The 18,450-nt window shown below is 57.0% G+C and overlaps 1 non-coding gene and 1 pseudogene across 1 annotated transcript; both read left to right on the forward strand.

Annotated features, from left to right (window-relative positions):
• The first annotated feature begins 2,629 nt into the window (after nt 1-2,629).
• Nucleotides 2,630-2,701, forward strand: TRNAM-CAU (transfer RNA methionine (anticodon CAU)). Its single transcript has one exon. It is a non-coding gene; the product is annotated as a tRNA-Met (tRNA).
• Nucleotides 2,702-9,433: 6,732 nt separating this feature from the next.
• Nucleotides 9,434-14,133, forward strand: LOC116483459 (kinesin-like protein KIF19; annotated as a pseudogene).
• The last annotated feature ends 4,317 nt before the right edge of the window (nt 14,134-18,450 follow it).

Consider the following 18,450-nt stretch of genomic DNA (forward strand, 5'->3'; position numbering starts at 1 on the left):
GGGATCGGGGTGTGAGGGAGGTCTCCCGCCTCGCCGCGCTATGGACAGCTCGCGCCTCCTGCTGCGCATGCTCGGACCGCGCGCCCCCGTGAGGGCCGGGGCTGCGCGCGAAGGCGTCTCCGGGCACTTGACAGGCCACCCACGTGACCACCCACGTGACCTCCCACGTGACGGCCGGCGGCTCCCGCGCAGGGGCAAGAGCGGTCAAGGAGCGGGACTCTCGCCTCCGCCTTCAGAGGCGCCAGCTCCGTCCGCAAACCCGGGGGGAAGCGGGTGGGGGCCTGAGGCGGCGCCTGCGATGCCGCAGCTTCGTAGTCGGGCTTCCGCGCCGGGGATCGGCACGAGTAAACGCTTCTGGCGCGCGCGGCTGGCGCTGGCCCGACGGACGCTCGGGCATCCCGGGTAGAAGTCGTGGGCGCATCTGCCAGGAGCGTGGGAAAGATGCTGGTGCCGACCTCCCCCTCTAAGGCTGTGTGGAGGAGGACGCCCGATGCCCCTCTTTTGGGCCAGCTGCCTCCAGAGGGCGAGCAGCTGAGAGGAAAATCGGTTTCCCACCTGCACGGGCCCATCACCTGTTGCTGCCACCGTGGGCGGGCGGGCGTTGGGCAGGGGCAGCGACGGTGGGTTCCTGCAGGGACGCAGATCCGACCAGGTCCAGCCTCAGGGTCTTTCCCAGCCTGGCTCCTGCGCCTTCCACAGGAGAAGGATGAGTGAGGCCACCTGTCAGCAGGTGCGTGCTGCCCCACCCCACTAGTATTGCGATGTGTGGTTCGTCGCTAAAACATTTTAGCAGGAGCCCTTGCCCGGGCAGGCTTGATGAAGAAAGAAGCCTGGGCGTGCCCTCCTTCCGTGTTCTCATGACCATTTTGGTCCAGGGCCATAAAACAAGCATCACTAAGGTGGCTGGAGAGTCTGGCCGGCATGTTTAGATTGCCTCGTACACCCAGAAGAGTGGGGACCATCTCTTCTCAAATTCTGGGCCTGTTCCAAGAAGTCCATCCACATACCTCATCAGCAAGCCTTTGACACCAACCCTCCAATTTGGTTTTGAGCCTAGCGGCTTGGCCAAGCCCTGGGACAGTTCTGAGCTGCTCAGAAGATTCCCGCTGTCTTCTCCCAGTCGACACCTTTTCACCTCTGTGCCTGTACCCATGTGCTTGGGTTTGTAAGACTCGCACAACACCCATTAGACTGCGGAGGTGAAGGTTTGCAGTACAGGCCTGTGGGTGCAGCACAGGGAGCCTCACCCCATCAGCAGCCCCCAGTCTGGAGGTTCTGGGCCCAGGGCTGCACCCTGTGCCCTGCCAGGTGCCAGCAACATCACGGAGCTCCCTGGCTGCAGGCTCTGCCTCAGCCTCCCCTCCCTCCAGTGCTCTTGGCAACGTGGCCATACATGTAGGGCCACAACTGCTTCCTGTAGTGCTTCTGCCTTTCTCACCTGAGGCTACCTGGAAGACAGAGGGCAAGACAGCTAAGGGGCTGCAGCCAATGTGAGGCACTGGCAAGGAGATTGGAGACTGGAGGAGACTGGAGGCTTGGGTATTCCCCAGCTCTTTCTCTGCCTGGCCAAGGGTCGATGGCTCCTCTCAGGAGAGCCATGCCTCCTGTTTGGTGGCCCATCCCATTAGCTCCAGCTCTCACAGGGTCCGGGCTCCTAGCAAGGATGCACCCTGCACTTAGGGCTCAGGCCTCAGTGCTGACCGTGGCTTGTGTCGAGATGCTCCTCACAGACAGTTCATTAGACTAGCTGCAGCTGTCTCCCTTGAGTGTTCTGGCTCATACTTTCAGCTGGATCCCAGGAGTTTCAGTCTTTTTTTGTTTTTTGAGACCGGGGTCTGGCTCTGTTGCCCAGGCTGGAGCGCAGTGGCATGATCTTTGCTCTCTGCTTCCTGGGCTCAAGCGATCCTCCCACCTCAGCCTACTGAGTAGTTGGGACTACAGGCCTTGGCTGCCAAACCCTGGCTATTTTTTTTTTTTTTTTGTATTTTTTGTAGAGGCCCGGGGAGGGGGGGTCTCCCTGTGTTGCCCAGGCTGGTCTCAAACTCCTGAGCTCAAGTGATCCTCCTGCCTCAGCCTCCCAGAGTGCTGGGATTACAGCGTAAGCCACCATGCCCAGCCAACCTTTTTTTTTTTTTTTCTTTTTTCGAGACAGAGTTTCACTTGTCGCCCAGGCTGGAGTGTAGTGGCGTGATCTCGGCTCACTGCAACCTCCACTTCCTGGGTTCAAGCAATTCTGCCTCAGCCTCCCGAGTAGCTGGGATTACAGGCATGCACCACCATGCCCGGCTAATTTTGTATTTTTAGTACAGACGGGGGTTTCTCCATGTTGGTTAGGCTGGTCTCGAACTCCCGACCTCAGGTGATCTGCCTGCCTTGGCCTCCCGAAGTGCTGGGATTACAGGCGTGAACCACCGTGCCCGGCCTCCAGCCAACGTTTTAACAGCAGAAAAGGATATGAATTCAGAGAGTTTTATCTATAAGAAGTTGAGAGAGGAGGAGTAGGCTTATAATTGAGCATGTGCCTTGCCCAGCCAGTCCTCTGTTGGCCCCTCTTGGCCAGTAGAGGTCGCCGCCTGCAGGGAGATGACTCGTGTGGTCATGGTATGACTTAGGCTCCCACCTCACGGCCAGCAGAGTGGCGCAGCGGAAGCGTGCTGGGCCCATAACCCAGAGGTCGATGGATCGAAACCATCCTCTGCTAGGGACTACCTTTTCTTCCCTGACTGGGCAGCCTGTGGCCCCTAATTCCCCTCCAGGCCCCAGTAACGTCCCTGTTTGTGTCAAGGCACGGGATGACGGGCAACAGCAGCAATCTGAGTTCAAATCTTGATGTGAGCCTACCTTGCCTCATAGCTTGGTCCCAGAAAGGGTGGCAGTTGTGGGCTCATTGCCCTCTGCATTCCCTGGCTTGGGCAAAATGCCTCCCTTGGGAGCAGGGAAGGGGTTTTGTGCTCCTCAGTCCTCTTCTCTGTGTGTCCACCTGGCCCGGGACCCCTCATCAGTACCTGCTCGTGGCTTAGAGAACAGGGTCTGGCACAGGACATGTATCCTTTGTCTGCAGCATTTTTGAGGCTTTGAAACCTCCCTGGCCATGCTTAGGTCTGCTCCTCCCCGTGGCCAAAGGTGCCTGCAGAGGCTGGCATTCTTCTCCCTGTCTGGCTGCCAGGGAGCCTCCTGCCATCAACTGACTCACCAGAGACCCCTCCAGGTAAGGAACCCAGCAAGTGTTTTCCTGCCAAAAGGGTCTGGCTGGATCCCCATCCTCTCTTCCCATCCTCTCCTGAGGGAGTGGGCTTAGGGGTTCCTGCCTTTTCTTTCCCTTTCAATGTTTTCTCTCTCTCTTTCTGGCTAGAAGATCAAGGCCAGGTGCAGTGGCTCACACCTGTAACCCCAGCACTTTGGGAGGCCGAGGCAGGTGGATTGCTTGAGGTCAGGAGCTGGAGACCAGCCTGGGCAACCTGGTGAAACCCCGTCTCTACAAAAATACACAGAAATATTAGCCGGCCGTGGTGGCGGGTGCCTGTAGTCCCAGCTACTCGGAGTGCGGGAGGATCTCTTGAGCCTGGTGGGTCGAAGCTGTAGTGAGCTGGCATTCTCGCTCCACTGACATCAGAAGCTGGAGGTGAGAACCTCCCTCCAACAGGAGAGAAATGCAGCCGCAGTACTCACTCCCTGTACATCCCAGCACCAGGCCCCGGCATCCCACGTGGACACACAGTGCCCATGAGGATGGCACTGACATCCCAAAGTGCCAGTGCTGCCGCCTGGCTGTGTCCAGACTGGCTCAGGGACAGAATCCTCAGGTACCACAGCCCAGGACACTGGGCCTGGAGTGGGGAAAGGAGTGCCAGCTGCTACACGGTCTTTCCGTAACACGGCAAAAACGAGTGGGGAAATCACAGGACACACACCCTGATGGTGGCTAAAGCCGAAGACAGAGGAACAGGAGGATTCCGCCAAGATCGATGCGAGACAAAGGCTTACCGGCAGGTGAAGAGAGAAGGTGAAGTTTTACTTAACAGGACACCTAGCTGGTGCAGAGGCACACCCAGCACACACCTCAGATGAGGGCCACATTGCTGCTCAGACCATGGCATCTGACAGCGGTCCTGTGTCCTGGCTTGATGCAAGGTCTGCCCGATTCCAACTAGGATATTGGGCGGCAAATGCAGCCAGGCCTGCACTTCTCTGCCCCTCTCTGAGGCCCTCTGTGTGGCTGGGCACAGTTAGGATGAGATGCCCAGAGTTAGCAAAACAGACGCTGACGCCGCTGTGCCACCCAGAGCAGAAGGCTAACCCGCCACAAAGAGCTGGCAGAGTTATGAAAAGTAAGGTTGGAGGTTTTTTTAACTGTAACTTTTACATTTTAAGAAAGCGTTCAAGGCTATGATTAACATAAATCAGCTCCCTCCCTCCTTCCCCCCTCCTCCCCCCTTCCTTTCTTCCTTTCTTTTCTTCTCTCTCTCTCTCTCTTTCTTTCTTTCTTCTTCCCTCTGTGGCCCAGGCTGGAATCTAGTCGACTCGCTGCACACTCCCCACCTCCGGCTCCCATGATTCTCTTGCCCCTGCCTGCGGGCTGCCTGTGATTGCCGGCGCGCGTTACCACCCCTCCCTGGTTTTTCTCCTCTGGCTGGAGGCACGGTTTCGCCATGTCGGCCAGGCTGGTCTCCAGCTCCTGACCTCGAATGGTCTGCCCGCCTCGGCCTCCCCAGGTGCTGGGACTGCAGATGGAGGCTCGCTCACTCAGTGCTCAGTGTTGCCCGGGCTGGAGTGCGGTGGCGTGGTCTTGGCTCGCTGCAGCCTCTGCCTCCCAGCCGCCTGCCTTGGCCTCCCAGGGTGCTGGGATTGCAGCCTCTGCCCGGCCGCCGCCCCGTCTGGGAGGTGCGGAGCGTCTCTGCCCGGCCGCCCATCGTCTGGGAAGTGAGGAGCGCCTGTGCCCGGCCGCCCCGTCTGGGAAGAAGTGAGGAGCGCCTGTGCCCGGCCGCCCATCGTCTGGGAAGTGAGGAGCGCCTGTGCCCGGCTGCCCCGTCTGGGAAGAAGTGAGGAGCGCCTGTGCCCGGCCGCCTCGTCTGGGAAGTGAGGAGCGCCTCTGTCCGGCCGCCCCGTCTGGGAAGAAGTGAGGAGCACCTCTGCCTGGCTGCCCCGTCTGGGAAGTGAGGAGCGCCCCTGCCCGGCCGCCCATTGTCTGGGATGTGAGGAGCGCCTCTGCCCAGCCACCACCCTGTCTAGGAAGTGAGGAACGCCTCTGCCCGGCCGCCACCCCGTCTAGGAAGTGAGGAGCGCCTCTGCCCGGCTGCCCCGTCTGGGAAGAAGTGAGGAGCGCCTCTGCCCGGCTGCCCATCGTCTGGGAAGTGAGGAGTGCCTCTGCCCGGCTGCCCCGTCTGGGAAGCGAGGAGCGCCTCTGCCCGGCCGCCACCCCGTCTGGGAAGTGAGGAGCGCCTCTGCCTGGCTGCCCCGTCTGGGAGGTCTACCATGGAGGCCAGAAGCAATGTGGGGGCTGGACGTGGTGGCTCACACCTGTAGTCCCAGCACTCTGGGAGGCCGAGGCGGGTTGATCACTTGGGGCTAGGAGTTCGAGACCAGCCTGGCCAACATGGCAAAACATATGAAAAATACAACAGACAAACCAACCAACCCAGCAACAACAAAACAGGTCTACCCTGGAGTCATACTCTAATTTTTTCTATTTTCCTCCCTTTCTGATCCTTTATCCCACTTTCTTTTTCTTTCTCTTCCTTCTCCTTCTTCGTCAAAGAGAGGATTGAGTTATTATCATTGATCCATACAAAGTCCCTCTCTCATTTATTTTCTTTAATTCCCACCCCCCATTTCTATTCCCCGTCTTCCCATATGCAACCTTCCTAATATGTTTGATACGCATCTTTTTGTTTGTATGTATTTTTAGAAAATGTTTGTTTTGTGTGCAAAAAAAAATTAATAAAAAAAGAAAGAAAACAAAAAAACATAAATCAAAGGACAGTAATACTATGAGTCACTATATTTGCAATACATCCAAACAGTCGGGTGGGAGTGTCTGGAATCTGGTGACGGGCTCACCGCGTCAGGCCCATGGTTGGCAGCCACTGCTCCCGCTCCAGTCCTGCCTCCCAATTCCACTGCCACTCGTCCACACTCACCATGCAGACGCCGTGTCTGTCACTCTGCCTTGCCAGGTTTTCCTTCTTATTCTAATCAAATTTCAAACCAGGCTGGTGCGGTGGCTCACCCCTGTAATCCCAGCACTTTGGGAGGCTGAGGGGAGAGGATCACTTGAGCCCAGGAGCTCGAGACCAGCCTGGGCAACATGGCAAAACCCTGTTTCCACAGAAAGTACAAAAAATTAGCTGAGAGTAGTGGCGCATGCCTGCAGTCCTAGCTACTCAGGAGGCTGAAGTGGGAGGATTGATTGAGTCTGAGGCTGAGTCTGCAGTAAGCCATGATGGTGCCACTGTACTCCAACCTGGGCCAGACCCTGTCTTGGGGAAAAAAAAAAAAAAAAAGTCCATGTCAGGACATAAACATCGATTTTATACTTTAACCACTCCTAGAACCAGGATGCCCTGACACTTGCCCCGATGGGCTTTTAGTTCGGTGTTGTAGCTTGTTTACACCAATGCAGACACAGAACAGACATCCGCCAGGTCCTGTGCACTGGGCACCCGTGAGGTAGGTAGACTGCTCCAGGGAAAGTTGCTAACAGCTAAGCTATACGACTTTTATCAAGTTGGGGCGTTACTGCTAAACTGCACTCCAGCCAGCAGCCATGAGCACTCCCTCTTCTTACTCAGCTAAATACTTAATAAAAATCTTTGCCTATTGGACAATTCCCATTTCAACTTTGAAGTGTTCAGCTCTGGCACCTGCCCTCCTTGATTTCAGAACACAGGGCTCATCCTCAGAACGCAGAGCCGGCCTCTACCCAAAACCGACAGCTTGCCCCCTGCAGCGGTGGACGGAGGGCTCCTAACCACGAGTCGAGGGTTGATCTGCTTTAGACAGATGCTCTGTTTGAAGTGGAAACATAAACACCGGGCCCCATCCGGAGGCCAAGTGGCCTTGGCCAAGTCAGCCCCTGCCTGGGCCGCAGCTCCCTCCTCTGACTTCTCTGGCCTAGACTTGGTGTGGAGGTCACATGACTGTGGCAGGCCATGTGTCCAGACGCCTCAGTTGCTCAGCTCTGGGCCCAAGATGAGGCCATGGGACACCCTCAAAGCCGGCGCACACCCAAGGGTTCACCTTAGATCCACATCCCAGGAGAGCGGCAAACCAACAGGCAGGCACAGTGGATGAGCCCGTTTGCAACTCCAGCAACACTAAGGAAGGACCAGTGCGGACAGTCTACACTGGCTGCGACGAGTACAAGCTCTCAGGCCAGGTGGAAATGGAATTGAGAAATCTGGGCGCTGCCCATCAGACCACAGGCACCGAAGAGCAGATCTATTCACTGGGACGGCAACACGTTTATCAGATCAGACGTGTTCCGGTCCCCTGCAGTACATGGCAGCACCAGAGCACACACGGCCGTGTTCCTACATGGTGGTGCCAGCATGGGATGCCACCCAGGGCTCATCTCATTTCCTCCTCCTCCTCACACCAGGACCAACCTGGCTCACCAGCGGGCATGGGCCGGGCACACCATCCCCCCAACCAGCCTGGCTCACCAGCGGGCATGGGCCGGGCACACCATCCCTCCCGACCAGTGTGCTGCCTCACACATCTAGGCGCCTTGGTCTGACCGCTAGTATCGTTCCGGTCATAATGAAGGAAATCTCCCCACTTTTCTCCTGTGAATTAGAAAATGTACACAGTCCCCATGGCTGTAACCCACCAGCAGGCACAAGGACCCCTGGCATCTCACGTTGGTGCCCAGTGCCTCAGCCTGGGCTCCCCACGACCTGCAGGGGCGGCTTCATGGCAGGCCAGCCGTGGTGCCCTGTGCAGCGGTTACTGCAGGTGATTTCTTCACTGTAGCTGGGCGAGGGTGGCCCTCTGCCGACTCCTGGTGTTCTAGGCCTGGTGAGCATCTTCTTGGAGGGAGATAGAGGACTCCCCTGACTCCACACCAGGTGACAGCTCAGGAAGCACAGGACGAGGCCACCTGGCGTGGCCATGGTGAGGACAGCAACGCACCATAAGATGTGGCCCTGCTGGGGCAGCAGGTGGCTCGGCTCACTCAACCATTTACTCAGACATGCTGCAACTGTTTATTCCAGAATCAGAGGTTGGAAACCCAACTGTATATAGACTGAAAGCAAAACAAATACACAACGGAACACAATATATGCAGTTATCCACAAGACAGGTGCACAGGCACAGCACACAGTGAGATGAAGGCAGCCTAGCGTACAGAGGCTCTGCAGCATGTTGGGCTGGGAAGGCCATCGCTTGAGTTAACCCAATCCCAGTGCTTCAGGACACCTCCGGCTACGCTGACATCTTTTTCCTGGGAGGAGCCCTAGGGTGCAGCTGCACGGTTCCATGGAGTTTCAGGTGCCTGCCAGCTCTGTTTCACTGTTTGTGGTTAAAACTGCTTTCTCCTTTTTTTAAAAAACTTTTTTTGCCAGGTGCAGTGGCTCACGCCTGTAATCTCAACATTTTGGGAGGCTGAGGTGGTCGGATCACCTGAGGTCAGAAGTTCCAGCCTGACCAGCCTGATCAACATGACAAAACCCCGTCTCAACTAAAAATACAACAATTAGCCAGGCATGGTAGCACGTGCCTGTAATCCCAGCTACTCCAGAGGCTGAGATAGGAGAATCGCTTGAACCCAGGAGGCGGGGGTTGCTGTGAGCCGAGATCACACCACTGCACTCCAGCCTGGGTGACAAAGTGAGACTCTGTCTCAAAAAAAGAAAAAAAAAAAAATTTTTTTTGTAGAGACACAGTCTCCCATGTAGAAACTCCTGGACTCCAGCAATCCTCTCAGCTTGGCCTCCCAGTGTGCTGGGATTATAGGGTACGAGCCACCATGCCTGGCCTCTCCTTTCTTTGGAAAGGCCTCCTAGCACTTTGGGAGGCCGAGGCTGGCAGATCACCTGAGGTCGGGAGTTAGAGACCAGCCTGACCAACATGGAGAAACCTTGTCTCTACTAAAAATAGAAAATTAGCCAGGCGTGGTGGCGCAGGCAGGGCCTCCTCGGCTTTGACATGCTCCTGCAGGCCCAAGAAAAGGAGAGGCACCTGCCCTCCGCCACCATGCACGTGCGCACCTGCTTTCCTCCTTGCTCCCTGGAGCACCTGTGGTCCTGCCGGCTCCCAGCTGAGCTGCCTGGAAAGCAGCCTCCCTCCCATCTCATCCATGGCACTGTGTGTCAGGCCATACCACGGCACCTGCCCTGGGGAGAACCAGCCATCTCAGCCCTCCTCAGAAGCTGTTAGCCCATCACTCTTGTTCAGAGGCCTCCAGGTCTCTTAACCTTCTCCAATGCCCTCAATGGCCTTGGCGGAAGGATGGCCACAAGGTCCTTGGGGGTTTATTACCCAGGATCACCAGGTCATTGGTGGGGTGGCTGGGGAGAAACCCAGTCCCCTGCCTCATCAGGCCACACTTGTGCCCTTTGCTCGCCCCCAGACACAGAATCGTGGGCAGCGCATGAAGGAGGGGGCCCACATCAACCGCTCACTGCTGGCACTGGGCAACTACATCAACACCCTGAGTTTACAGGGTAAAAAGTACCTCAAATATCGCGACAACAAGCTCACCCAGCTCTTCAAGGTACCAGCCACAGCTGGGCCTGGGCACTGGGAACCAAGGGCGAGGCTGCCAGATTGAAATGAAAATACAGGGCACCCAGCTAAATACCAACCTCAGGATACACAGCAAAATTTATTTTAGTGTAAATATGTCCCATGAAACATTTGGGATATTCTTATACTAAAACAAAGTAGTTCTGTATCTGAAATTCAAATTTAACTGGGCATCCTATATTTTATCTGGCAACCCGAACCAAAGGCCGGGCAACAGGAAGAAAAAGGAGCACGTGATACCCCCACCCAGGGCTGTGGGTCAGAGCCGCCTAGATTTGGGGTGCAGGTGGGCAGTCAGCCTCATGGCCCCACAGGTCTGCTGTTTGAGGGTGGTCTCTTTTGTGCAGGGGTGTCCTTGGCCTTAAATTATAGCAGCATCACTGAGCACCCACTCCTGGCTGGACTCTTGAATTCAGTACTTCACTCTATTAGCTCCTTAGAGCTTGTCAACAACTCTATGAGTTTGAGGGATTACATTTGCAGATGAGGAAACTGAGGCACAACACATTTAGGTAATGTTCCTAAGGGCTCACACTAGTAAGTGCTGGAAGTAGGATCCCGTCAGAGGCCCCCCGGTCTAATATCAGTCACCGCTTACTTAACATTGCCAGCAGCTGCCGTCATGACTGCACCTGGAAGCCGGGGAGGTGGGAACAATTGCAAAAGGACTGCCCCCTTAAAAAGCAAGGAAGGCCAGGTGTGGTGGCTCACGCCAGGAATCCCAGCACTTTGGGAGGCCAAGGCAGGTGGATCACCTAAGGTCAGGAGTTCAAGACCAGCCTGGCCACCATGGTGAAACCCCATCTCTACTAAAAATACAAAAATTGGCCAGGCATAGTGGCAGATGCCTATAGTCCCAGCTACTTGGGAGGTTGAGGCACGAGAATTGCTTGGACCTGGGAGGTGGAGGTTGCCGTGAGCTGAGACAGCGCCACTGCACTCCAGCCTGGGCGACAGATCGAGACCCTGTCTCAAAAAAAAAAAAAAAAAAGAACTAAAGAGGTGAATGAGCTCTTTAAAGGCTACACAGCTGGTAATTGCTGGAGCAGGGGTTTCTTCCTCCCAAGACTTACACCATGTGACGCTCAGCAGCCAGGTCCCTTGAGTGTAAAGAGAGAGAGAGATTGCACTCCGCAGGGAGGGCATTGTGAACAGCCTGGCAGGAAGGCCTGGGGAGGCAGTCCCTGCTGACCACAGCCACCTCCCATCCAGGACTCTCTGGGAGGAAACAGCCGCACAGTGATGATCGCTCATGTCAGTCCTGCGAGCAGTGCCTTCGGGGAGTCCTGAAACACCCTGACCTACGCCGACCAGGCCAAGAACATTAAGACAAGGGTGAGGGCCCCTGGACTGTCCAACAGGACATACCTTCCTGGGCTGAGATTCAAGCCCCTGGGCTGATCCCTGCCACCCCACCCCACTCTCTGGAACCAGCCACTGCTGCACTGGCCTCATTCCCTAGTTGATTGTCGCCTGTACACTTTCCCTGCACCTCCAAACCCTGCTCCTCTGCCCGGAAGCCGACAGCTCCCAAGGGTCCCCGCTTCCTCCAGTCCCGGGACTGTGCTCCCCCTGCCTCATCCCCTCTTCTCTTCCCTTCCTCGTCTTCAGATGCTCATTTAGATCTTTGCATTTCCAAAGCACCTCTTCGTGACGGTCATCACAGGAGGCAAGCTTCACTCAACACTTGCTCTGAGCTGTTTACATGCTACCTCCTTTGATCCTCAAAAAATAGCAGTTATTGCTGTTCTCATGTACAGATTAGGACAGCAAGGCTTAAGGGAGTTAAGTGACTTCCCAGCTGGCCAGTGATGGCGCTGAGGATGGAAACTAGATCTGCCCTGTTTCCAAGTCCATGTCCTCACCTGTCTGTAAGCATGTCGGAGCCCCTGCCATCCACTTAGAAATCCATTTCCGCCTGTTCGTGTGCGGAGGAGTGGGAATGGATACGTGTATGATAGCATGCAGGGAATATTCTCCCAACACCTAACACTTGCCAGCTGCTGTCCTGAGGGCGGTAAGTTGTATTCCAACCCCTCAATGGGGGACGGGAGACACATTCTTGCAACAGCTCCCTGATGGTTCAGAATATTCCTAATAGCAGGTAAATGAGGCCAATGGTAGGTGCTGGGGCAAGACAGGAACAGGAGGTGGGGGTGGCCTGGTGGGGTCCAGTGGAACTCTCTGGAGACTGTCAGTGGGACCCTGAAGGCTAGGAGGACATTCCAGAAAGGTGGGAGCAGGGAGGGCACAGGTTCCAAAGGCAGGAAGGGGCTGGCGTCTGTGGTGGGTATGGGGAGAGCAGGACAGGTCTTCAACCGGAGCGGGATGTTCATGCAGGAGCAGTGAGCCCAGAGAAACTCAGAGATGGGGGTGGCCCTTCAACAACGGGTGGAGGAATGAGGACATTCCCCGCAGCCATTAGGAAGCCACTGAAGGTTGATGAGATCAGCAGTGAGTGCGACAGGAGGTTGTGGAAGTGGAGGAAAGGAGGCCATCACCCAGAAAGACTGGGGGAGGCAGGGGGGAGAAAGGCCCCGCAGGCAGGCCTCGGTGAGTGCACGAGGGTGACTGCATCCTCTCCACTCCATACGTGTTCCCTGCAGGTGAAGCAGTATCTGACAAACGTCTCCTGCCACATCTCCCAGGACACCAGCATCATCGCTGACCCGCGGGCCGAGATCCAGCGACTCAAGGGCAAGACTGATGAGCAGACTGGGCGGGGCCAGGCCCGGGGCCGGCAGGATGGGAGTGACATCCTCTACGTCCAAGGTGCGCCTGTGGGTCTGTGTGAGTGGCAGCCCCCTTCGGGCAGCCTCACGTTGCTCTGGGATCAGGCCATGTTGTGTTCAAATCCAGAATCGGGCTCTTTCTGGCTGGGTGGTTGAGCTAGGCACTCACCAGCTCTGAGCCTCCTAGCATTCAACTGTTAAATGGGGTTGTGATCTCTGCTTCAGACAGTTGCCAGAGATCACAACCCCATTTTACAACCCCACCTTGGAAAAGTAGGTGGGATCCCACGAGGGAGAGGCATGTGAGCAATGAGCTGTGCAGGGCACACACTAAGGGCTGTGGCATAGGGCTGCGAGGTCATGCCTGCACTCCCGGAATGGGCTCCGTTTCCTTGTAGACCTGCATATTTGCTATGATGGTTTTCCAACAGACAGCAAAGCTTCTTTTTTTAAAAAAAAAATAAACTAATATAAAGAGAGAAGCAGACAGTAAAGATTTTTTTTTTTTTGAGACAGAGTCTTGCTGTGTTGCCCAGGCTGGAGTGCAGTGGCGTGATCTAGGCTCACTGCAACCTCTGCGTCCCAGGTTCAAGCGATTCTCCTGCCTCAGCCTCCCAAGTAGCTGGGATTACAGGTGCCCACCACGACACCTGGCTAATTTTTGTATTTTTAGTAGAGACGGGGTTTCACCATGTTGGCCAGGCTGGTCTCAAACTCCCGACCTCAGGTGATCTGCCCGCCTGGGCCTCCCAAAGTGCTGGGATTACAGGCATCAGCTACTGTGCCTGGCCACAGACAGTAAAGTTTCTAAGGGCACCTTTTTATAGTTGGCACAGAGGTGCTGTAAGGGTTAGCAGGAGCCCAGTTCATACCAAGGAGCTGGGAATCGCTTTTGGGCAACAGCTTGAAGACTCAATGTGGGAGTGGGGTGTGGGAGGATGTAGTAATCTAGGGAGTCTTCCTGGAGGAAGCAGTTGGGCAGGAAGTGGGAGCACTGAGTTGGGAAGAAAGGGAGGGGAGGGCCCCAGGTGGGCCCAGGCTTTCCTAGCTGAACTTGCCCCCTCCTCTACCTTGCCCACCCTCACTCACCGGCAGCTGAGGTCCAGCTGCACAGCAGGCCGGGTGAGAAGGCCGGCATGGGACAGCTTCGGGAGCAGCTCGTCAGCGCCTTCCAGGAGCAGATGGATGTGCGGAGGCGCCTGCTGGAGCTGGAGAACCATGCCATGAAGGTCCGGATTAACATCTCCCGAAACCTGCTCATCATTGCCAGGTAAGCCCCCCGCCCAGGACCCTCCAGGCCCCACCCCTGTGCCTGGGACAGAGGAGCACGACCTGTGGCTGTACACAGTGCCCTGCCCCCATTGCCTGAATGCCCTGTCTCTCTGGGTGGGGCTGCGGCAGCTGGGAGCTTGAGAAGTCCCGCCAGGCCCTCAGGTGGGAGGAGCAGCGGAAGGACTGCTACACTAAGGACAACGGGGAGGACTCAGACACAGGTGATGACCAGCCAGACATCCTGCAGCCGCCCGAGGTGGCCGCAGCCCGGGAGAGCATTGAAGCCCTGGTGGGCGAGCAGAAGCAGCTGCGCAAGCAGAAGGTGTCCAGGGTTTGGGGGGGCAAGGAGAGTGGGTTTAGGGGACAGGGTGAGCAGGTTTGAGAGGCAAGGTGGAGGGGCCGGGGTGGGGGTAGCCGTGAGACTTGGGAACTCAGGCCACAAATCCTGTGTGACTTTGCTAAGTTCTTTAACTTCTCTGTGCGTCACATTCCCCACCTGTAAAATGGGAGCAGTCCATGGTGCAGCCCTCATGGGGTTGCTGGGAAGATTACATAAATGCCTGGCACATACCAAGGACTCAAACATGGTCTATGATCCAGGGCCTCAGGGGTCAAACACAGAGGACTGGCACCCATTGAACGAGGATCCCCATTTCTGGCCAAGCCCAAGTCCCCAGACCCCAGCTCGCCACTCACCAGGCAGCCCCAGGGCCAGCAGGACACTGTAGTAGATGACAGGGATGACGCCAGCCACCCACGGGGACCTCTCTGCAATCTCTGGCCAATGGCTTTCAAACTCCTGACTCAGCCCACTGACGTTGGGTGTGGGCAGCAGGGTCACTTGTGGTGACCGCCAGCTAGAAGGTGCGGACAGGCAGAGTCAGAGCCTCTGGTCTGTTTCTAACCTGGCTGGGCGCAGCCCCGCCCTGACCTGGGGTCTTTCTAGTCACCCTGCTCTGTGCAGACCCTCTGGTCAGACCCAGCTGAGTGCACTGTCTGTTGCTGTGAGAATTCTTGCCAAGACCACCCTCACCCCCACCCCATCTCACCCCACTCCCTCAGTGGCCCGGCTCCCCCACTGATGGGAAGTCCCTGGCAGCGCGGCCTGCTGCCATAGAGACCATTGCTCCCCATGGGTCCTCCCCATGGGTCCTCACCCAGCCTAGCAGGGGTTCTGAAACCGGATCACAGGGGCACTTCTCGAGGTGCAGGCTCCTGGGCCTCCTCTGGGTGGGCTGAGCCAGAGGGTCTGAAGCGGGGTTGCAGCAGCCGTGCTTGTAATCAGCAACCTGGGCGATTCCAACCCAGGTGACGCCAGCCACACACAGGGACCTCTCTAGGAGGTCCACAGTGGAGGCCCCAGGTCTGCCCAGCTCCACTCAACAGCTGCCCTCCTCTGAGGAGAGGCTATTGGTAGGGCCCCCTCTTTTCTGAAGATACCCTCTTCAGAGGTGAGCACCACTAAAGCTGGAATGGCCCAAGTCCACAGATGGGGAAACTGAGTCCACAGGGGTAAGGTGGCTGGTCTAGGATGAGCACCGTTCACTCTGGCCCGTTCCCCTGAAGCCACATTGCGCGTCTCTTTCAGGTTGAACTCCAGCTTTTCGTTTCCTGCTGAGGCCGGGGGACTCACTGCTCACTCGCTCTCAGCTTTGGCCCCTACTCCACCCTCTAGGTTCCTAACCTGCCTCCTGTTCCACCTTATTGCCCCCAGCACAGCCCACTTCAAGATGCCTTACCTGTCTCTCGTCTCTCAAGCCCCATGCTCTGGGGCCCTGAGTCCTGGATCACCTGTGGCTTTTTCTGAGGGTCCCCGCAGCTCCCTGTCAGCATCGCCAGCTGTACCTCTCACCCCTTGGCTCTCCAAGTGGTTGTTTGCCCCGGGATCCTTCCCGAGACACTGAGCCTGTTAGTGCAGGGGGGTGGGGCAGGGGAAGGAAGAGGAAGGAATCGGTGGGTGGAGGCCCGGGGGAAAGAGCTAGAGTAGATGCTGGTGGAGCCAACCAGGGTCCTCTAAGACGCGCAGGCAGGGGAAGGGGTCGGGCTGGGCAGGGGCTTCAGCTTCAGGAGAGACGAGCTGAGGGTGGCATGGGGTTCACAGGTATGTCTATGCCAGCCCCGCTCTGGGCAAGGGGCGCCCATGCAGTGGTGCACGGAGCAGGGTGCATCTGCTCTATGCCCAGCCCTGCCACCTGGCTCAGCTTGCCCCTGGGGGAGGTGACAGTCACAGTCCCCACAGAACTTTCCCACCAGCCCATCACCCTCCCCACAGCATTCCAGGACCATCAGGTATCTGGCAAGGACCCTTCTGGGATTCTCAGTGGAGGAGGGAGGAGGGAGACGGCTTTCCAGGAGGCCTGACTCTGGCAGCCTCGTGCGGAAGTCTTTCCCAATCAGATGGGATTTCAGGTCAGCCAGTTACAGGAGAGAGCTCTGGATAAGATGGACCAGGGGGCTTCGTGCGGGGAGAAGAATGAGGCCACTCACTCAGGCTCCCTGCCAGCTGGCCAGCAGCTAGGTGGTCACAGTGAGCCTCTTCTAGGGTCTGGCCCCTGTCCCAGGCCCCAAAGCTAGCAGCATGAGCCCTGCTGTAGTGTCAGACCCGACTCAAGATAAAACCTGGCTCCGAGTTCCCCGGTACAGGTCCCCATGGGACACGACCAGAACCCAGCCAGCTGCTCCCGCTCTCATCCCAATGCCAGTGTTCCTGTGGACACGGGCAGGACCAGTGGCCTGAGGAGCACCCTCTGGGAGGGGGGCCTTCAGTGCTAGGGAAGGTGAGTGGCATGCACCAATGCCCATCCCACCTATGACCTTCATACAACCTCCAGACACTGCCAAGTTCACAGCGTCCTGGGCATTTGGTTCCTTTAGCTAACCAGGACCCTGTAGTACACTGTCAGCACAGCTGCCACGATCCCCGCTTAAAGAGGGCTTTGTCTGGGTTCCATCTGTCTGCGCTCCAGCCCCCGCCCCACCCTCGAGAGCATCACCCTATTCCTGTCCCCTCTAGCATACAATGGAGCCCTTGTGCCCCTCCTCCACGTGAGCCAGAGCTGAGCTGGGGAGGGGTGGGGACAGGTGCTCTGAGCTGCCAGGGAGACCAGCGTGGGGTGCTCAGGCCAGGTTAACACGCCTGCTGAGCAAGGCCTCAGGGACAAAGTGCAAACGGAGGCCAGGTTTCCTGCCTTCCGCCACTCAAGGATCATGTCAATAACCAGGAAAGTGCCAGAGCCCAGGGAGGCATCTAATCCTACTCCTAGAGGAAGACTTCCTGGAGGAGGTGGCACTAGCATTGAGTCCTGAAGAATGAGAGAGGTGGAGCGGAGAGAGAATTTTGGACAATTACATGAGCAAGGCAAAGAGGGCCTTTTCTGTTCACCACAGTTTCCCAGTTTCTAGCACAGCACCCAGCGTGCTGCTGGTACTTGATAAACACTTACTGCATCCTGTGCCCTGCCTTCCTCATCCTGGTGACATGAGGACCAAGACTGCAAACAGACAGCCAAGGATTTTGCCACACGTAACACCCTAGAGGCGAGCTTTAGCTCTCGACCGTATGTATATGTGCTCTGTGGGTAGCAGGCATATTAGGGTGGGAAAGTCAAGCAATGAGCATATGAAAGGTAAAGGACCAGGGCCCACCCAGGGTAGGGAAGCTCCCAGTTGTCCTTGGATCAATCTAGGAAGGCTTCCTGGAAGGAGAGCCCCCAGCTTCCTTGGTGGTGTCATCAACAGCACAGCCAAGAGTTCAGTGAGTAGAGGAAGGATGGTGCTGCAAGCCACAGGAGCCCCTTCTGCCCTCACCAGGTGAGCTGAGCCATCTGAGCAGACCTCTGCCCTGCAGCTCCTGCTGCGGAGCCCTGCATACCTGCTCATCCACTTTACGGGTGATGACGGTAGCTCCTTCCTTCCGCTCTGCCTCGCTGATGGGCCGGACCCGAAGCGCCACCTGGGAGGGAAAACCAAGCCCCTGGAATTAGAGGGAGAGGACCATGCTGGGCCTCAGAGAGACCCCAGGCAAGCCTCTGGCTTCTCCAGCATTCAGCCATCTCAGGCCTCCTTTGTCCTAAGGAAAACTCTGCCCAGGTGAGAGGGCAGCAGGTCCACAGAGTGTTGGACTGTGTCTGAGTCAATGAGTCTCCCCAGGAGCCCTGGCCTCCGGGAGAGCCCCAGGGAAGAGAGCTGTCTGCTCCTTCGGCCTGCCTCAGCCTCACGCCCAAATAAAACACTCGCAGCTCCCCTGGGCTTGAACTTGGGGCCCTGGCACTGGAGCAGCCTGTGTTTCCGTGAACGATGTGCTGCAGGGGCAGGGGCAGGTGCAGGCACGGCTCTGGGATGAGGCCTGGTAGGTGGCATGGAGCAGGGAATGTCCCCCATCATCCCAACAGCCTGTGACCACATTCCCACGCTGAGGAGAGTGTCACCTAGAGCCCCCACATCTGCCTGTCCTCCAGCCAGTGCGAAATGGGTCTCATCCTATGCGTGGATCTCCCTAAACAACAGGTTGGAGTGGGGAGTGTGTCTTCTGCTGATCAAAGGGAAACAGCTGCTGGGTGTGGGGGTAGAATGAACGGCCCTATGCCCGAGTGAAGACTCCTTCAGGCCTGGCGTGGTGGCTCATGCCTGTAATCCCAGCACTTTAGGAGGCCGAGGTGGGCGGATCCTGAGGTCAGGAGTTCGAGACCAGCCTGGCCAA

Source organism: Hylobates moloch, unplaced genomic scaffold (genome assembly GCF_009828535.3).
Source record: "Hylobates moloch isolate HMO894 unplaced genomic scaffold, HMol_V3 SCAFFOLD_15, whole genome shotgun sequence".
Lineage (NCBI taxonomy): Eukaryota > Metazoa > Chordata > Mammalia > Primates > Hylobatidae > Hylobates > Hylobates moloch.